The sequence below is a fragment of the Phyllostomus discolor genome, chromosome 6 (assembly GCF_004126475.2).
Source record: "Phyllostomus discolor isolate MPI-MPIP mPhyDis1 chromosome 6, mPhyDis1.pri.v3, whole genome shotgun sequence".
NCBI lineage: Eukaryota > Metazoa > Chordata > Mammalia > Chiroptera > Phyllostomidae > Phyllostomus > Phyllostomus discolor.
This window is the reverse complement of record NC_040908.2, coordinates 121815392-121833777: the sequence shown is the minus strand read 5'-3', so window position 1 is coordinate 121833777 and position 18386 is coordinate 121815392. Positions and strand designations below refer to the sequence as shown.

Genomic DNA, 18386 nt, shown 5'->3' with positions numbered 1-18386 from the left:
CTTTTTCATAATGTGTTAAGCTGATAAAACAGAAAATGAAATCACACTGCTGTTTCAAACTGCATTTCTCTGACTTCTAGTGAGGTCAGACTTATATTTTAAACATTTTTAAAGTATATTTTATTGATTATGCTTTACAGTTGTCCCATTTTTTTCCCTCCCCTTTATCCCCCTCTGCCCTGCACCCCCACTTCCTCCAGCATTCCACCTCCTTAGTTCATGTCCATGGGTTGTACATATAAGTTCTTTGGCTCCTCCCTTTCCTATACTATTCTTAACATCCCCGTCTATTTTGTGCCTATGAATTATGCTTCTTATCCCCTGTACCTTTTCCCCCTTCTTCCCCTACCTCCTCCCCGAGCATAACCCTCCACGTGGTCTTCATTTCTGTGATTCTGTTCCTGTTCTAGTTGTTTGCTCAGTTCGTTTTTATTTTTTAGGTTCAGTGTTGATAGTTCGGTTTGTCATTTTACTGTTCATATTTTTGATCATCTTCCTTTCCTTAGATAAGTCCCTTTAACATTTCATATAATAAGGGCTTGGTGATGATGAACTCCTTTAACTTGACCTTATCTGGGAAGCACTTTATCTCCCCTTTCATTCTAAATGATAGCTCTGCTGCATAGAATAGTCTTGGATGTAGGTCTTTGCCTTTCGTGACTTGGAATACTTCTTTCCAGTCCCTTCTTGTCTGTAAAGTTTCTTTTGAGAAATCAGCTGATAGTCTTACTGGAACTCCTTTGTAGGTAACTGTCTCCTTCTTTCTTACTGCTTTTACGATTCTTTCCTTATCTTTAATCTTGGGTAATCTAATTATGATGTGCATTGGTATGTTCCTCTTTGAGTCCAACTTCTTATTTGGGACTCTCTGAGCTTCCTGTACTTGTATGTCTATGTTCTTCACCAGACCGGGTTAAGTTTTCTTTCATTATTTTTTCAAATAAGACTTCAATTTCTTGCTCTTCCTCTTTTTCTTCTGGGACCCCTATGATGAAGATGTTGGAATGTTTAAAGTTGTCCTGAAGGTTCCTAAGCCTCTCCTCATTTTTTGGAATTGTTTCTTCATTCTGTTTCAGATGAATGTTTATTTCTTCCTTTTGTTCCAAATCATTGATGAGTGCCGGTTTCCTTCCCTTCACTGTTGGTTCCCTGTATCTTTTGCATGGCCTTCACTGCTTCCTTTATTTTGTGGCCATACTCAATCAATTCTGTGAGCATCCTGATTACCAGTGTTTTGAATTCTGCATTGATAGGTTAGCTATCTCCTCACTGCTTAGTTCTTTTTCTGGAGTTTTGATCTGTTCTTTCATTTGGATCATATTTCTTTGTCTCGGTGCACCTATTACATTGTAAGGGGAGGAGCCTTATGTATTCACTAGGGCAGGGCAACCCACTTTGCTGTGCTGTGGTGCTGCATGTAGGAAAGGGGTCAGAGGGGGAACAATGCCACCTGCTTAGCTCTTGTCCCACTTGCAAGAGACTGGCAGTTTCTCCTGCTGCCACAACCCCCACAGATTTTAACAGCCAGAGGTTCTGAGGCTTTATTTTGCCCACAGTGGAACCCTGGGTTTCTTGGTCTGTCTCAGTCCCTAGTTGTTCCTCCTGGTTTATCAGCATGCAAATGTGGGACTGCCCAGTCCGCAAGCCACTGCCTTGACATGTGTCCTCTCCACCTGGGCTACCCATCTCCTCCCTTCCTACCAATCTGGATGAATGTTTCTTCTTTTACTCCTTGGTTGTCAGAATTCCATACAGTTTGATTTTCTAGCATTTCTGGTTGTTTTTTGTTTTTAAATTGGTTGTTGCTTTCTTTTGGTTGTGCGAGGGAGGAGGCAAAGTCTATTTACCTACACCTCCATCTTAGCCAGAACTCCTCTAGTGAGGATGGACTTTAAAAAAAAATATGTCTAGCAGTCAGTTGAGTTTTTTCACAAACCCTTACTCACGTCCTTTGTCTGTTTTTTTTTTCTCTGAATATGTTAATCTTTTGCTTAGTGACCTTCAATACTGTTAATGCTTTTGAAGATGTAAATGGCAAGAATTTTAAAAAATATATTGTAACTGTTAAAAAGCACTAGTCTTTTTGTTTTCCTCTTGTTAGTTTTTTTAACATTTGTAACCAGCAGTGTTGATGGTTTCCCCTGTACCACTTGGTTTGAATTTCATTTCTTTCAACTCAATTATTGGCTCAATTATTTGCTGAGTGGATGAATGAATTTCAATAATACCCATACACACAAACACACAGTCCTCACCAGTAAGTCAGAGAACCAGAATCCATCTCCTACATAGTTGAAGTTCTTTAACATCTGATCTAACACAGTCAGGTGAGTCTCCTGTATCTACTCACCTTCCCTAAAAGTATCTCCTGGCAGGCAGTGGACTGCTGTCACAGGTACCTTATTCAAGATATGGATTAAGATCCCAAAGAGAAATGAAAAGGGCCTCTAAGCAGCTAAAATCCCTGTTTAAAACCCATATATATATTTAATTCATGCAGAGCCTTTCAGGTTCTCAAAAGAGGGTACAAAAGGGTGATTATAGATGGGCAAACTAACTGAAGGTAGTGGGGAATAATATCTGATAAAAAGGTGGCATGGTAGAGACTTTAAGTACATTGGTTTTAAAATCTGGGACAATCTAAGCATCATTGTGAATAATGACAGCTCTGGATTATAACCATTGAGTAAAATAAGATTCCATGAGTCTGTATTGAAAATAAATTAAGTCAAAATGGAGAAGGGGAATCTCTTCCTTACTGTAGAATAACAAGTAATAAATGTAGAAGGAAGGATGAAATTAGAAAATCATCATTTTGCAATGTCATAATTATCAGGGATAACAAGAGTATCTACTTCACATGGCTATTAATGTATGTAAAGTACTTAGAACAGTGACTGACCTATAACAAGTGCTCAACAAACATTAGTTATTATTTCTATGTAACTGACCCTGTGGTTAGGCTGTGGGGAAGTCAAGAGAAGTATGAACTGAGACACTTAAAGTGGGAAGACAGCATGCCATTTTATAAAAAGCACAGTGAGACCTGGGTCCAAATCAAAGCTCTATCATTTACTGACTATGGTTTTAGACAGCATAGTATACCTCTGAGACTCCATTTTCTTACCAGAATAATGGAGATAACGATGCCTCCCTTGTAGGTTATGAGATAAGTATGTAAAACTCCACAGTGCCTGACACCCAGGAGTTCCACAACTATGAGCTCTTATCCCTTTGTCCATATAATCCTAGTAATAACGACATGAGTCTGGGTCAAAGTACACATCAGATTTGTACTTGATCACTTCCAGAACTCATGCTGGCATATTCCTATATTAAGAAGGCAGCTCTTCTATATTCTGAACAAGTTAGCTTGTTTTTAAAGTCTAAGAGAAAAGGGTTTGTCGATCTAAACTCGAAGGGACATAATTTGGTTAATCCTCAGATGTTGTATCCAATCACTATTCAATTATGTCCCCTTCCATGGCAGGCTGTCCCTCCAGGCAACTAGTGTCACTAACTATGGTACCTGGGCCTCTCTAGGTTCATGAGTATTGATTCTATCTGTCTAATTTGCAGGCTGCAAGACGTGTCCAAGCAACCAAGTATGCTGCCCTTGGCCCCAGAGAGCAGACAGTGGTCTGGCAGGATGGGGAGAGGAGAGTGACTAGACTCAGCCCTGGGGCTGCTAAACCCATAAAGGGAATGGGCAATTCACTTCACAAACTTGAAGGCCAAAGAGGGCAAGCATCAAGGCTAGTGACTCATTCTGCAACCTCAGAGAAGACTCCTTCCACTTTTAAGAAAAACTCAAAAGGCAGCAGCCCCACTTTGGGATATAGCTAGGACTAATGGAACCGTGGCTGCTCAGTGGCCAAGAAAGGCACCAAACACCTTGCCAGATAGCTAATAGGCTTTTTACTTAACAGCCATCATGCACATCCAACCCAGAGCTCCATGAGGACCAGGCCCTTCTTGGAGAAACCGGCCCAATCAGGCTGGAGGGCTACATGACTATGGTTAGCTTTGGTGACCAAGATAACTTTGTGGACCTGTGGGCTGCAGTAGGGCGGAACCAGAGTAGGAGACTAGCCAGGTGAGAAAGCTAAGGCAACGCTGGGAGTGCCAAGAAGTCCATAATCAAAACAGAACAAAGGGGCCTAAGACTGTGAGGCAGAGTCAGAAGCTAACTCAGTGGGCAAGGACTAGAGGGTGAGGCATAACAATAGACCACAAATGAAGCAGTCAAAAACCAAGGAATACACTGGTAGCAGAGGGCTAGGCAAAAGAAACAGTAACTAGGAACAGCAGTGAAGAGCCTAAAAAATGAAGTGATTTCTGACTCTCTAAATTTTTTGCTGAAGTAGAAACGAATCCCCAAATTTAGAAATGCTTTTGGGGAAGGTGACATCCACAGGGAGATGGTGAGTTGGTACACCTGGCTGACGAGGGGAGTGCAGGGTCAGCCCTGAAATCAGAATCTGACAGCACAAAGGGAGCAGGCACTACTATTCAAGGTGATTCACCAGAGGCTACAACTATAGCCTCCCCTCTGCTCTAGTGGGCGTGTTAGCTGCCATTTTGTAGTTTAGGCATCACTGCCTTACATTTAAGTAGTTGGAATCAAATGGGCTGTGGTTTATGGGTTAGGCCTTTGTGGTCTTAACGGCTGGATTAAAGTGGGGCAGAAGACATCACGAAGAACATCTCCACTCAAAGTAACTACATTGACTACTCCACACCTATTCACTGGGCGAAGGCTTAAGAATATCAGCAATTCTCCCAGCCAGCTCAGGATGCAGCCTCTGGTGATCTGCAGAAAGATGCCCACCAATGCAAATATCAACCTCAAAGGCTAGAGATAATCTTTAGATACACTATTTCCCTTACTAACTGGGGGAGTCAGAAAACATTTGTAGCCCAAGTGAATGGGGTTTGTCCTTTAGTGACTTGCCTTCCTGTGTGCCCATCAGATTCTATCCTGTTCTTAGGTCTACCCCAAGTGAACTGATGCACCAAAAGGACAGGCCTTGCAAACACTGAAGATGAAGCTTGTGAGCGACAGCATCAAGGCGACAGGCTGACAGAGGAGCAGCAAGAGGACAAAGCTAGCCACACTAGTTAGGGGGCAGACAGGCCTGAAAATCTGGCAAATCAGAAATGGTCAGGTCTTGAAAGTTGGCCAGAGGCAGACAGGAGACTACGGGTCCAGAGCCCAAGAGCTCGGCAAGTTACACATGTGCATAGGAATAGGAAGCTTTGATTCTGGCTAAGAGCTATTTTCTCTGCCCTGTTTCTACTGCCTGCTAGTACAAGCACCTATTTTCTCAAGGTACAGAGTGTTGGCTAAGTAAGAGAAAGATAGTAGTCTAATAACAAAAGCTAACATTTGTGTATACTTCTTCATGCCAGGTGTTATTTTAAATACTATGTATATTCTAACACATTTAATCTTCGCAACAACCCTATCAGGTACGTTACACATAAAAAAAGCTGAGGCACTGAGGGGTCACGTAACTTGTCCAAGATCATTCAGCTGTAAGGCACCCTGGGCAGCCTGGCTCCAGGGTCCACGTCCTTATCACTCTGCTCTATTGCCCCTCACTTCCCAATACTGACTCCCAAGTAGTTAACTATCTCTAGGAGCACTTTGTCTCAACTCAATTTTTAGCAGCCCAACAGAAAAACAAGGCAAGGATATAAATAGTCAATTCCTACAGGAGGAAACAAATAAAAAAATATTATTAAGTATATGAAGAGGTATCCTCAGACTCATTTGTTATTAGAGAAATGCAGATTAAAACATGGTATCACTTTAAACTCAACATGTTACCAAAAGTTAGAAAGCTGAAAAATGCCAAGTGTAGGCGAGGACACAGGGTTCTGCGACTCTTCATGCACTGTCCAGGGAGAGACTGGTGCAGCCATTCTGGAAGCCAAACTTATAATACTTTGTCAAATTAAAGTACCTTACCTTCTAGCCCAGCACTTCTGCTCCTGAGTACAGATACCCTAGAGAAATTCTTACACAGATCCATGAAGGGCAACACCAGGCAGTCATCACAGCGTTCTGTGGTGGTGGGGAGTTACAGACAATCAATCCCCATCACTGGGGAATGGGTACATTAAATGTGGTAGACACACACTGTGAAACACAATGAAGCTGGATATATGTGCAGAAACAGGCTGGATACATGTGCAAAAACATGGACAGATGATTTTAAAAAGGGGTGATTCCCCTATTAGTCATATATTGAATCTGACAATTTGTTCCAAAAGTTTATTCCTTCAGAGTCTCATGATGGCAGAACTCCTGATTCCTATGTCCAGAGTGATCATGGGGACAAGGATCCAGTAAAAACAATGAACACCTGAGCACTAGTCACCAAATACGACACTCCTCCTGCTAGTAGTGCCCCCTTGCTTCAACTGACTAGTCCTCAACTGACCTGCAGGGCTCCTCAGTGATCCAGAAACCAAATCAACTGACCTTCGGTCTTCCAGCCTGGACGCATGCCCTTCCTCTTTCGTCTGCACAGAACCCAGCGTGCACCCCCTCAGCGGCTGACCCTCATCACAGTGTAGCGTCACTGCCTGTTTACTTTTATGTGCCTTTCTCGCCAGGCTACTAGGCAAGGGCCATGTCTCAACCTTCTTCCCCAGCTCCTTGATCAGTGCCTGAATCACTTTAAGGGGTCAACTGTAAGATGTTTTCTGAATGACTGCATGAATGAATGAATGAAGAAAGAATAAATAAATCATAAACTTATTTGGTGGGAGATGGGGGAGAAAGGTGAAAGGCAACAGTCTCAACCCTACCCAGTCCTCTCCCACCAAAAGAGGCCACAGGCAGTTTAGCTGTGGAAAGCCTCTGTACTCCTCTCCTGAGCACCAGCCCACTCCTGGGCTATAGGCAATTCCCAGACAAAGCTGAGAAAACGAACATGATGTGGCCCCTATATGGCAGTTCTTAGGACTCATGAAAACTCCCTTTGACGGCACAGCTCCCACGAGGCCCGTTTTAACTGGCTCATCAGGCTGTATAATTAATTAGACTAGAGGTGGGAGCACATGTAGGAAGGTTGGCTCACACTGACCTTGATGAGCTCCCACTTTTAGGGCAGTGGGATATCACAGTGCACGGGAAGACAGTTACATTGAACGATGTTAAGGTTTTCTGCTCTCAGTGGCCAGAGGAGCTTGGGGTCGTCACATTGTTTGTAAAAGAGCAAGGAAATCTGTGGTGTGAGCTGAGGCCTATGCTGGGCGAGGCGCATGTCAAAGACGGCTAATGAGCAGCTGGAGTTGGTGAAGCAAGAAGGGCAGTGATCCCCACTCCAGGTTGTCCCCACAAAAAGTTGAGCTTCAGGAGAAGCTCTGCCCCTCCCTCTACCCCCCACATCCAAAGCACAGGGTCATTGTGATGAGTATCATGAGTCCCAAAGAGAAGACAAAGAGCTGACCTCTGTATTCTCAACCCAATGCACACCTCAATGAGGGGAGGAAGCAAAGAGGTCACAGCTCAGGAGGTTTGCTGGAAAGTCAAATGAGCTGTATCTCATTTGGTCTACTGGCTGTTAGGAAAGCAGGGGGGCCAGACCAAAGGTAAATGGCATGTATTACCTCTAGAGGTCCTGTGGCATGCAGGCATGAACTGGGGGTGAAGAGGGAAGGAAAAACAGTTTTCTTCTTAAAGCCAGCTTCCTTAGGCAACTAAAGATTAAGGTGGAAAGCACAGTATCTGTGTAGATAAAGTAGCCACAGTGTGTTAGGCATTTACATTCACTATTTCAGATCCGTAGAACCAGCTGCAATGAGGTACTAGTCTCATTTATAAGTGAATAAACTGAGGCTCAGCAAAATAATATGAATTGCCCATGTGTGGACATTGAATAAGCACAGGAACCAAGATCCAAATTCAAGTCTGTCTGGGACCAAACCTATTGCACATTTCCCTAAACAACACTGGTTCTCATCCAGTCAACCATCCACTAGTCTGCCATGCTATCCCTTAGTTACTGAGCCTCTACTATGCACTAGGAACAGGGATATTTTCAGATGGTAGTTAAAAGTAAAACAGATCATAGCAGCTAGCTGGAACGAGAAGTCCAGTTCAGATGGAGACGGGTCAACATCAATGGTAGGCCCAGACAGGATTAGATAATTTGGGGAAAGGGGCAAGAAAGGCATGGCACAGTAAGCAGAGGGCCATGGAATCAAGACCACCCATCGCAAGATTTACAGGATTACCCCAGTTGTGCCCTCCACTTCCTTAGCCTCTTCCTAAATACCTTTCCATGTCTTTCCATCTGTGGTTCATAATATACGGCCACTGAACTTATGGGCCGATATGGTTAAGCCCTGACTGTCAGGGATTCTTACCACAGTATGAGCCCAGACCAGGCTCTCTCTTGGCACATGATCCATGAGTATAATGGGGCTGGTTTGTCTCTTAAGACTTTGAACAAAAATAACAAAAAAAAAAAACAAACGACAACCCTACGCTGAGATAAGGGCTGTCATTATTCACATTTTGCAGTTGAGAAAACTGAGCAATAAGTGGTAGAACAGTGTTTTAAACTCAGGCAGTCTCCTTTTGGGGCCCTTGTTACTTACTACAGGGTCCAGCAAAAGTAATGCCATTGAATGTGGTTGGTAGGGTACGTGAATGTCCCACACGAGATTGGACAGCATTTGAACATTTCACCTAAAATGTCATATGGTGTGCTTGAGTGATATTGTTGTTACAGAATTATGTTTATGATTTTGTAATAAAAGGTTTTTATGTAACAAAAAAGGGGTGTTATTTGTGCCAAATCTGTATGTCACACACAACTAGATGATGCGGTCCCCCAAGCAGGGCTGTGTCTGATCATCTGTTCCCTCACACACAGGGTCCAGTACAGGCCAGTAAATATTTGTTGAATCAGTCCACTGCCGGGGCTTTCACACTGCACTGTTAACATTCACACTGAGTTTTCTGGCGGCTCTTGGGCTTTATTTGCTAGTATTGCTAAGGAGGGTCTCTCAATGTGAATTTCAGGGTTGGTTCTTGGTTTTAATTGTAAACTAAACACTCATCTCTGTTCATTTTTATCACCACAGATTTAACCATTGCTCTAGTCTACTGACTTCTTTTCTTGAGATGTCCCTGATTCTTTAACCTAAGATAATTGCTACCTCATAAACTTCATTTAATCTGCCAATTTGATAGGCATTTAACCATGGTCTCCATGGAATCAGTGATATAACTACTAAACAGGACAGAGCCCCGTGGCTCTGATGTCTTTGAAGAAGTATAGGAGTGGACCACATCACAGTCCCTAGAAATGAAACACCCCTCCCCAAGCCACTGAACTGGGTGAGCACTGGATGCTCTCCTGGTCCCAACTGATACTCACCATGGAGACAGCACTGAACACAGAACCTCAAGACAAGATACAGCATTGGAGAAGGGGGGGCACCCCAAGACTGTCCTGTTAGGCAAATGAGCTGGCACTGCTTTCCAGAGAGCAGTGTCTTGAGTTGCCTGAGGTCAAGGCATGCGCCTGCCAAACTAGAATCGGGTGCATGCTGGAATTGGAATATCATTACTACGAAACAGGATTATCTTGAGCAACGATTCCAAATGGGATTAGAAATGACTCTTTGTTACTCAGAGATAATCAGCCACAGCAGCAGTGGTGGGTGGGAGAAATGTCAAGCTCGGCACACTTTTCTGGGGGGGGAGCATGGTGCTGGCATTCTGGGCACCTGGCCAGCACCCTCACTCACCCTTCCTTGCTGGGAAATAGTGGGCACTGTCCTGCTCTGGGCAGGTGGCCACCTGGGACAAGAGCCAGCACTCATCAAAGTGCCCTGCTCTGGGTCCCTTGTTCTAGGCCCAGCTTCTCAGGTAAAGAGGACTGGAAAAAGAATCTCCAAAGCCTTCCTGCAGTGATGATGATGATGATAATGATAATATTAATAATTGATATTAATAATTAATAATAATGGCGATAACTATTATTGAAGGACTACCAGTACTACTATACTAACTAAAGTAGTAAACCCTTATCAAGTGATTACTATATGGTAAAAATTGTTCTGACCACTTTACATATATTTACACATTTATCCATCAAAATAGCCTTTTGAGGTAATCTGCTTATTATCTCCATTTTATGACTGAGTAAACAATCACAGATAAGTAAAAGAATATGACAAGGCACAGAACTGGTAAGCGGAAGATTTGAACCCAGGGAATCTGGCTCCAGAGCGCACCACATGCTGGACTGCCACAGCCTGAGAGGATCGTGGTTAATGTTGGGTAACGCCTTTCCTTCACACTCTCTGGTCTCCAGACCCTGCCAGTTCTTCTACTAGCTCTGGCAGATTCCTACTTTTTTACCTTTGTGAACCTACGCTTACAATGGTCCAACTTCCAGAAATGCTATCCTTACCCTTCACCTTTAACAATCAAAATCGTGTCCATCTTTAAAGACCCACTCATGTGAAAGGGCCTCCTTTCATGATCTCCCCCCAGTAATCTAAGTGGTCTTCTCTACAGTATGGACCACATTCTGCCTCATTTAAAGTGAGACTCATTTTATCCCTGTTCTGTCAGCTTTTTGGGACAAGGTTTGTCTGCTTTTATATGTCTCATAATCTTCCAACACATAGCTGTTCACCAAGAAACTCTGACTGAGATGACCTGACTCCTGGTCCCAGCAACCCTTGGTCCATCCCATGGCCTAGCTCCCTGCCCCCTCCCTCTACAGGCAGTGTAGGCCAGTGAAAAGGATAAGGGCTTGGGGTTTAGAGACCTGGATTCGAATGCAGGCTCCTTCCTTCATTTACTAGACAACCTTGGGTATCTCCGAGCTTCATTTTCCCTGTCTGTAAAATAGGGATCATAATCCCTCCCTTTTAGGATTACAGTGAGGAATAGAGCCAACATGAGAAGTGATTGACAATGGGTCTGGCACACAGAAAGCACCCAATCAACCACAGCCATCATCGTTACTACCATCAGGTAGTTGGACAGCACAAAACCCAGCCTCCTCAGGCTGAAGGAAGCCCCACTCTGCAGCACACAGCCAGGCCAAAAGTAGGCTGGGGACCCGAGGAAGAGGCTGTAGGCCTCTAAGGTGGGAGAAACCCCCATGTGGGCAGGGCCCCTAAGAACCTGCACTGAAACACAGGTGTACAGGTGCTCCACCTGCTTTGTCTCTGGCTAGCAGCAAGGAAGAAGAGCATCCCAGGGAGGTTGCCCCACTCCAGCTGCAAGAGCAGCATCAGCTCTTTGCTCTAAGAACACCTGTAGAGTTGTCAGCCCCACAAAGAAAGGCCCGTAGAACCTCTTCTGCAGGACAGCAGTCTGGCTTGGAATGCTGGTTTCTTAAAGATAAGGTTTAATGCTCTCTTCTCCTTAGTAAGGTGGAGGGAAAATAAGCAAATGCTAAAAATAAATGACTGCTGTGAGAGGGAATTAAATGGTCTTCAGCCAAGGATGGCGGCATTTTAAAATTAACAAAGCCCAGGTACCACATCCAGGAAGGCCTTGGCAAATGCGTGTTATCCACTCATTAGCTCAGCTCCTCAGGGACCCTGGCCAAGCAGGGAAGGCAGTGCCGGGAAGCAGTCCTTCCGATGCTGATGAAATGCACTCCGGGAGAAACGACAGAGGAGGGAGGGAGACTCTTGTGGGGAATTTCAAACAGTTCTGCTGGAACTTTGTGCTCTGCCTCACGGTCTCACTTTCTCTGAGGCAGGGCTTTCAAGGCAACCAGCGAGCGGACCAAGTGGACTGAAATCTGAATCTATCATCACCACCCCATTCTTTTGGCACGTCTGGTTCCTGAAGCACCACAGTGGCCACACTATTTAGGTGGTCTCCCTGCTTGGCAAACCCGGGACAAGGAACCCAAGTATGACGTGGGATGGGAAGCAAACTCCCAGTCCTGTACCCTGCACTTTCTCCGTGCTATAAAGAATCATGTGACACTGTGAATTTATATGTGCCTACTCTATACCACATGTATAGTGAATCTATCGTTCCTCATCAGTAATTATACTTCATGACACCAAGAATTATGAATTTACAAACCTTCATTCTTTCTTAGCGATCAGAATATACAGTGCTCTAATGTGAGATACCATCAACAATAAGAATTCAAAACATTCCAGGTGATCCTAAACAACAGAATTCATTTTGTCACGATGACAGGAACTCTCAGTATGTCATCCCTTGCGGCTAATAATGAAAATTAGAGTCGGATGATGACCTTTTAAAAAGGTTTTTTTGTAAGTCATTTAAGTATCAATTATGCACAGTGAAATCCACCCCTTTAAGGTGCACAATTTGATGAGTTTTGATTGTATAGCCAAAATCATACTCAAGATTTAGAATATTTCTATCACCCCAAAAGCTCCTTTGAGCCCTTCTTCCCACTCCTAAACTCTAGCAGCCACTAACCTGATTTCTGTCCCTACACTACTGCCTTTTCCAGACTGCCGTATAAATGGAATTATATAGTAGGTAACTGTTTGTGTCTGGCTTTTAAGCTTTGTCCATGTGTTGAATGTATGAGTAGTCTTTTTTTTATTGCTGTGTGGTGGTCCACTGTATGGATGTACCATCATCTGTGTACTTGCCAGCTGATGGACATTTGAGTGATTTCTAGTTTTTGGTGATTTTGAATAAAGCTCTTTTAAAATATTTATGTACAGGTCTTTTTGCAGATGTAAGTTTTTATTTCCTATGGGCAAATACCTAGGAGTTGGTATTATTGGGTAAATATGTTTTATCTTTATAAGAAGCTGTCAAAGTGTTTTCCAAAGTAACTATACCAACATGCACCCCTATGGCAATGACAACAATTATTCTGTAATTCTGTCAGCACTTTGTATTATCAGTTTTTCTAAATTGTAGCCATTGTAGTTAATAGATATGCAGTGGTATCTCATTATGATTTTAATTTACATTTTGATAAATGACTACTGCTGAGTATCTTTTCATGTGCTTATCTACTATCCATCTCTTTTTTGGTAGTTATGTGCTCAAATCTTTTGCCCATTTTTTAAAAATAAAGCCCTGGCTGGCATAGCTCAGTGGATTGAGCGCGAGCTGCAAACCAAAGTGTCGCAGGTTTGATTCCCAGCCAGGGTACATGCCTGGGTTGCAGGCCATAACCCCCAGCAACCGCACATTGATGTTTCTGTTTCTCTCTCTCTCTCTCTCTCCCTCTCTCTCTCTCCCTCTCTCTCTCTCTCTCTCTCTCTCTCTCTCCCTCCCTTCCCTCTCTAAAAATAAAATTTTTTAAAAAATTAAGTTGTTTGTCCTCTCCTTATTGATTTATAAGAGTTCTTTAGATCTTCTGGATACTATTCCTTTATCAGACATGTGTTTTGACAGCTTTTTTGTTTTTGAGGAATTAGAAATTATAAGCATCTAAATCATACTGTTTTTCTTTTAAACCACTATCCCCAACACAAACACTGATGAAAGACTTAAATTTTCAATTTACAAACACCTTAGTGCGACTAGAGAGAAGACCAAGCAGTATTTGGTACCTGCTAAAATTCCTGAGACTATTTTTACCTCCGCTGTAAGCACCCAACCAACACTAGGCTTTCAGGGAAGCTACATCTGGAGAAATGGTTGTCCTATAAACAGCTTTTGGCCCCCCAGACTCTGCACCTCCCAAAGCCCTGTTCTGGTCTGCCAGGCTCTTGGAATGGTCAACAGTCGTCACACTCCATTGCTGGCCATTGTCCACTGGGAAAGGTAGGAGGCTCCAAATCCATCCCTCAGTGAAAGAGCAAACAGTGGGGCCTGTGGCCGCTTGGACATCAAAGTTGAGCAAACGGGCCTGGCAGGCCCTGCCTCTCCGCCTACATATCCTGCAAATGCCATATGAAGGAGCTTCCCTGAGGGGGGTCACGACTTTCGGCTTGTCATAGCACACATCAAAGTTTGCACCACACACGAACTGGGTGCATGGGTTCGAATCAAGTTGCCCAAGAGCGGATACTTAGCCATTGTGTCCAGTTTTAATCCTGTGTTTTCCCAAGTAATTAAGCCTTCTTGCTTATGAACTTGTGACTAAGTAAAGCATCACTGAGAGGTTGTAACATCAAAGTGCCTTCCACCGTCTGTCCATGTTTGGTAAAATTGGATTTCTTTCCCTTCTTGAAGAAAAACTAATTGAATTTAGCTGAAGGCTGGGTTATTTGCACGAGCCAGTGAAGGCTATGCCAAGTCACAGTGATCATCCTAGGGCCCTGTGCCTCAGCCTTTAGCTGGCCTGGGTCAGAGCACAGCACAGATTGAGGCACCCGGACTCAGGCTAGACAAGTGCCTGTGGCATAAGGCTTATGGAGGGCTCACTGTGGAAAGGGCAACAGCCCTCAGTAACCGGTCCTTAAGCCAAGACTACACTCCAGCTGTTACTAGAGCTGGTGAAAGAATTTTCCTAGTAGAATGTTGGTTAATCTTTGGCAGAAAGGCTACTGAAGACAATGGTTATCACATTACTCAAGTCCTTGATGTCAGCAGTTTAGGTAAGCTTCTTAAGGCAAAGGCTGTGATGATTATTATCTGCATCTCCTCATAGCCTGGTGCGTCAGCACCTGACACAGTACAGTTTGAAAAATGTTTGCTGGACATATGAAATGGTAATAGAAAGAATGTCAGAACAAAGTTCCCCTCTCCTGAAGAAACGAAACTCTGTATCCCTTGTTTGCCATGCTCACTGGGAATTTCAATCTAAATTAATACTTCATTTACTAATTACCTTATTTACAGTGAGTGCAGCATGGTCCCATTTATGTGAAGTTACACACACACACACACACACACACACACACAAGGATTGGTCTCTAGATAGAGGGAATTCAGTTCCCTGCTACTTTTTTCTCTATATTATTTTTATAAAAACAATAAACCTATTTTTGGAAAAGAAAATCTCTGGTTCAATCCTGATATAATTATCTTTCCTTTTACCAATATGATTTCTGATCTTGATCCAGTTTTAACTCTCCTGTGTACATTTATATTTGTATTTTAATTTACGTCACCTCAAATCCTTTTTGGAAATAAAAGGAAGATATAAATTATGAATTAAGCTCTCATACAGACTTTAAAAATTTTTGTTCTATAGCACCATATTGCCTATTCAAAATTAAATAAAATAGTATTATCTTTACTCTTCAAAATTAAATAATAAATACATACATAAATAAAAGTTCACATGAAGTTAGTCTCCTTAAGAACAGAGACTATTTTGTTCTATGTCCCCAGGGATCTAACACATTAAGCAAGTGCTCACCAAAGGCAGTTGAGGGGGAAATGATGGGGCTACTCTCAGGATCTCTCCTTTGATCTTTGACTGCCAGCATCTAAGGGAGATGATGGTTCTCTGCTTTCAGCCTTGAATCAAGTGATGCTATCCCTCTACCTTCCCTTCATCCAAATCCAATTAAAAGGTGGTGGCATTTCAGGCCTGGCCAGTACGATACCAGAGGGTTTGGTGAACGATGAGAAGCAGCACACTTCTCATAAGGAGAAACTTCCCAACAGACTGTGCTGGTATGGATGCGGTAACTCTTCGGGATTGCTTCCAGGGCACCCTACCCATGGGTCTGCTCACCCTGACTGAGGTACTCCTGAGATCCCCTTTTACCAGATTCTACTTTTCCTTTTTCTATAGCACTTCTTACCTTCTTATGTTACGTAGATTTCCTTTTTACCAGATTCACTTTTCCTTTTTTTCCCCACAGTATGTCTTACCTTCTAATATATTATATAGTTTACTTAGTTTGTGGTTTACTATATATTTTATGAAGATTTTATTTATTTATTTTGAGAGAGAGGGGAAGGGAAGGAAAAAGAAAGGGAGAGAAACATCAGTGTGTTGTTGCCTCTTGCATGCTCCCCTACTGGGGACCTGGCCTGCAACCCAGGCATGTGTCCTGACCAGAAATTGAACCTACAACCCTTTGGTTTGTAGGCTGGCACTCAATCCACTGAACCACACCAGCCAGGGTCTGTGGTTTACTATATTTGTTTATTGTCTGTCTCTGCCTCTCTCTACTCAGGGACTACCATCTATATAGAAATAAGCTCTATGAGGGTGGGGATCTTTGTCAAGAACAGTGCCTGGCAAACAGTAGGTGCCCCCCACAATTTGTGATGTGAATAAATACACCAACATGAGAGTATGTTATTTTCATTAGAAGCCTGTTTTCCCTGGGTACTTAAAGAAAGAGAAGGACACAAAATGGATGCTTAATACACCAATAATTAGCCCTAGGAACCAAAGCAAATAAATACAAGCCAACACTCTCACTTTGCTCAACAAGCCTCACTGATTTGCTAATGGCTCTGGATAAAGACAGGCAATCAGTTAAACCAACAACTCATTAGATTCAGAAAGCTATCTGCTCACTGATTGGCAGGACTCTTAAGTATAGTGTTATTTCCACTTGTCTCAATACTGAAAATACACATAAGGGTACCTTCCCCCACCCCCTTTTCTCAACCACTGTCTGCCTCTTACAGATGGAGACATCTGTAAGCTGGGAAAGAGACGGGTGGGTAGGTTGGAAGTAGGGGTGGGTGGATTATCAGTGGTAGAATAAACACGTACACTTGAGCACAGAGAGGTCTAACGTGAGCAGCAGAGAATAACTTACCGTTTGTAACCTGTAGCACATGTATTATCTCATTTCATTCTTACAAGCATATAGAGAGAATCCACTCTGCTGCCAAATTCAATCCTCTTAAACCCCCTGCTTTGAAAATATCCTGTCCACACTGCTCTGACATCGCTGACTTCACTACACTCTCTCTACCTGCCTTTCTTTTCCACATTAGGCCACAAGCTTCCAAGGTCTCTCATTCCCCAATGCTTAGCACAGAGCCTGGTTCAGAATAAATATCTACCAAATGTTTACAGAAAACTAATTTCAGGTGGAGAAATGGTGTCCAAAAAATTCTGAAACTCAACTAAGGGTCAGAACCAGGACTAGACTCCAGGTCTCTCAACTACAAAGTCCATTTACATCAATTTTTTCTTGCAAAGACTGAGTGCCTGCCCCTGGCTGGGTAGTTCAGCTGGTCAGAATGCCATCCCAATACATCAAGGTTGCAGGTGTGATCTCTGGTCAGGGCACATACAAGAAGCAAGCAATGAATGCATAAATAGGTAGAACAACAGATTGATGTTTCTCTCTTTCTGTTTTCTCTCTCTCCCTTCCTCTCTCTCTGGAAAATCAATAAACAAACAAACAAACAAAAAACAACAACTAAGTGCTAGGAGCTAAAGAGGCAAATAAGGAAATGGAGTGCTGAGAACAAGTTCATGATAGAAGAGCAGAGAAGAGAGACTTATCTCAAGTATAGCTAAGTCCCTCAGGTAGTCTGAGGCAGTGCCACCCCTATATTATAAAATCCCTGTATGTTGGTGTCTATCACATTTATGATCCTTCCAAAGGTGGCTAGGACTGGCAGATAAAAGCTTCGAAAATCTGCTTGAAGGGAACATTTAAACTGGTACATCCTGCTATCAATTTCAGTGGCTACTACTAAAGTGGCCAGTCTGTTTCCTTTGAATGCATATCTTTTTGCTATTATTTAGTCAAGTCTTTTGCACAATCATAGCATCCAGCACTAGCTTGGGATCTAGCAGAGGAAAGCAGCAGTAAAACACACAAATTTTGTACGCAGCCAGACCAGGTCCTAAATTCTGTGTATGTGAGACCTTAGACAAATTGCTTTATCTCATCGGTTGTCAGTTTTCACACTTGCAAAATGAGAATAATAACATATATGTTGTGGGTGCTTGTGAGAATTAGCAATAACTCTTACACAAAGTGGACTACTTTGATTACACAACAGCTACACCCTAAGGGAATGGGCAAGCAGGTAGGAAAATAGCAGGGCCTCCACTGGGAAAGCAGGAATGTGCCCACCTTCCCTTATTCCTATCAGGACCTCCAAAGAAATAGCCCAGCCCTGGCTGGTATAGCTCAGTGGACTGAGCGCGGGCTGTGAACCAAAATGTCGCAGATTCGATTGCCAGTCAGGGCACATGCCTGGGTTGCAGGCCATGGCCCCCAGCAACTGCACACTGATGTGTCTCTCTGTCTCTGTCTCTGTCTCTCCCTCTCCCTCTCTTCTTCCCTCCCCTCCCTCTCTAAAAATAAATAAATAAAATCTTAAAAAAAATAGCCCAGGTCACGAAGCCAATGAATGATGGAGCTGAGATCCACAACTACATCCCTTTCCACATCTCCTATACTTTCCCCAGCACTGGGTATAGACCAGTACCTTAGGCTGAGTTCATCTCCCTGCTTCTGGAGAAGATAGCAGGGTGACAGCAAGGGCAGGAGAGGATTCAGGA

The 18386-nt window shown here is 43.2% G+C and overlaps 1 protein-coding gene across 3 annotated transcripts in view; it reads right to left on the bottom strand.

Annotated features, from left to right (window-relative positions):
• CLPB (caseinolytic mitochondrial matrix peptidase chaperone subunit B) overlaps nt 1-18386 on the bottom strand; it is a 136375-nt gene that overhangs the window by 90374 nt on the left and 27615 nt on the right. The gene's annotated exons all lie outside the window — the stretch shown is intronic.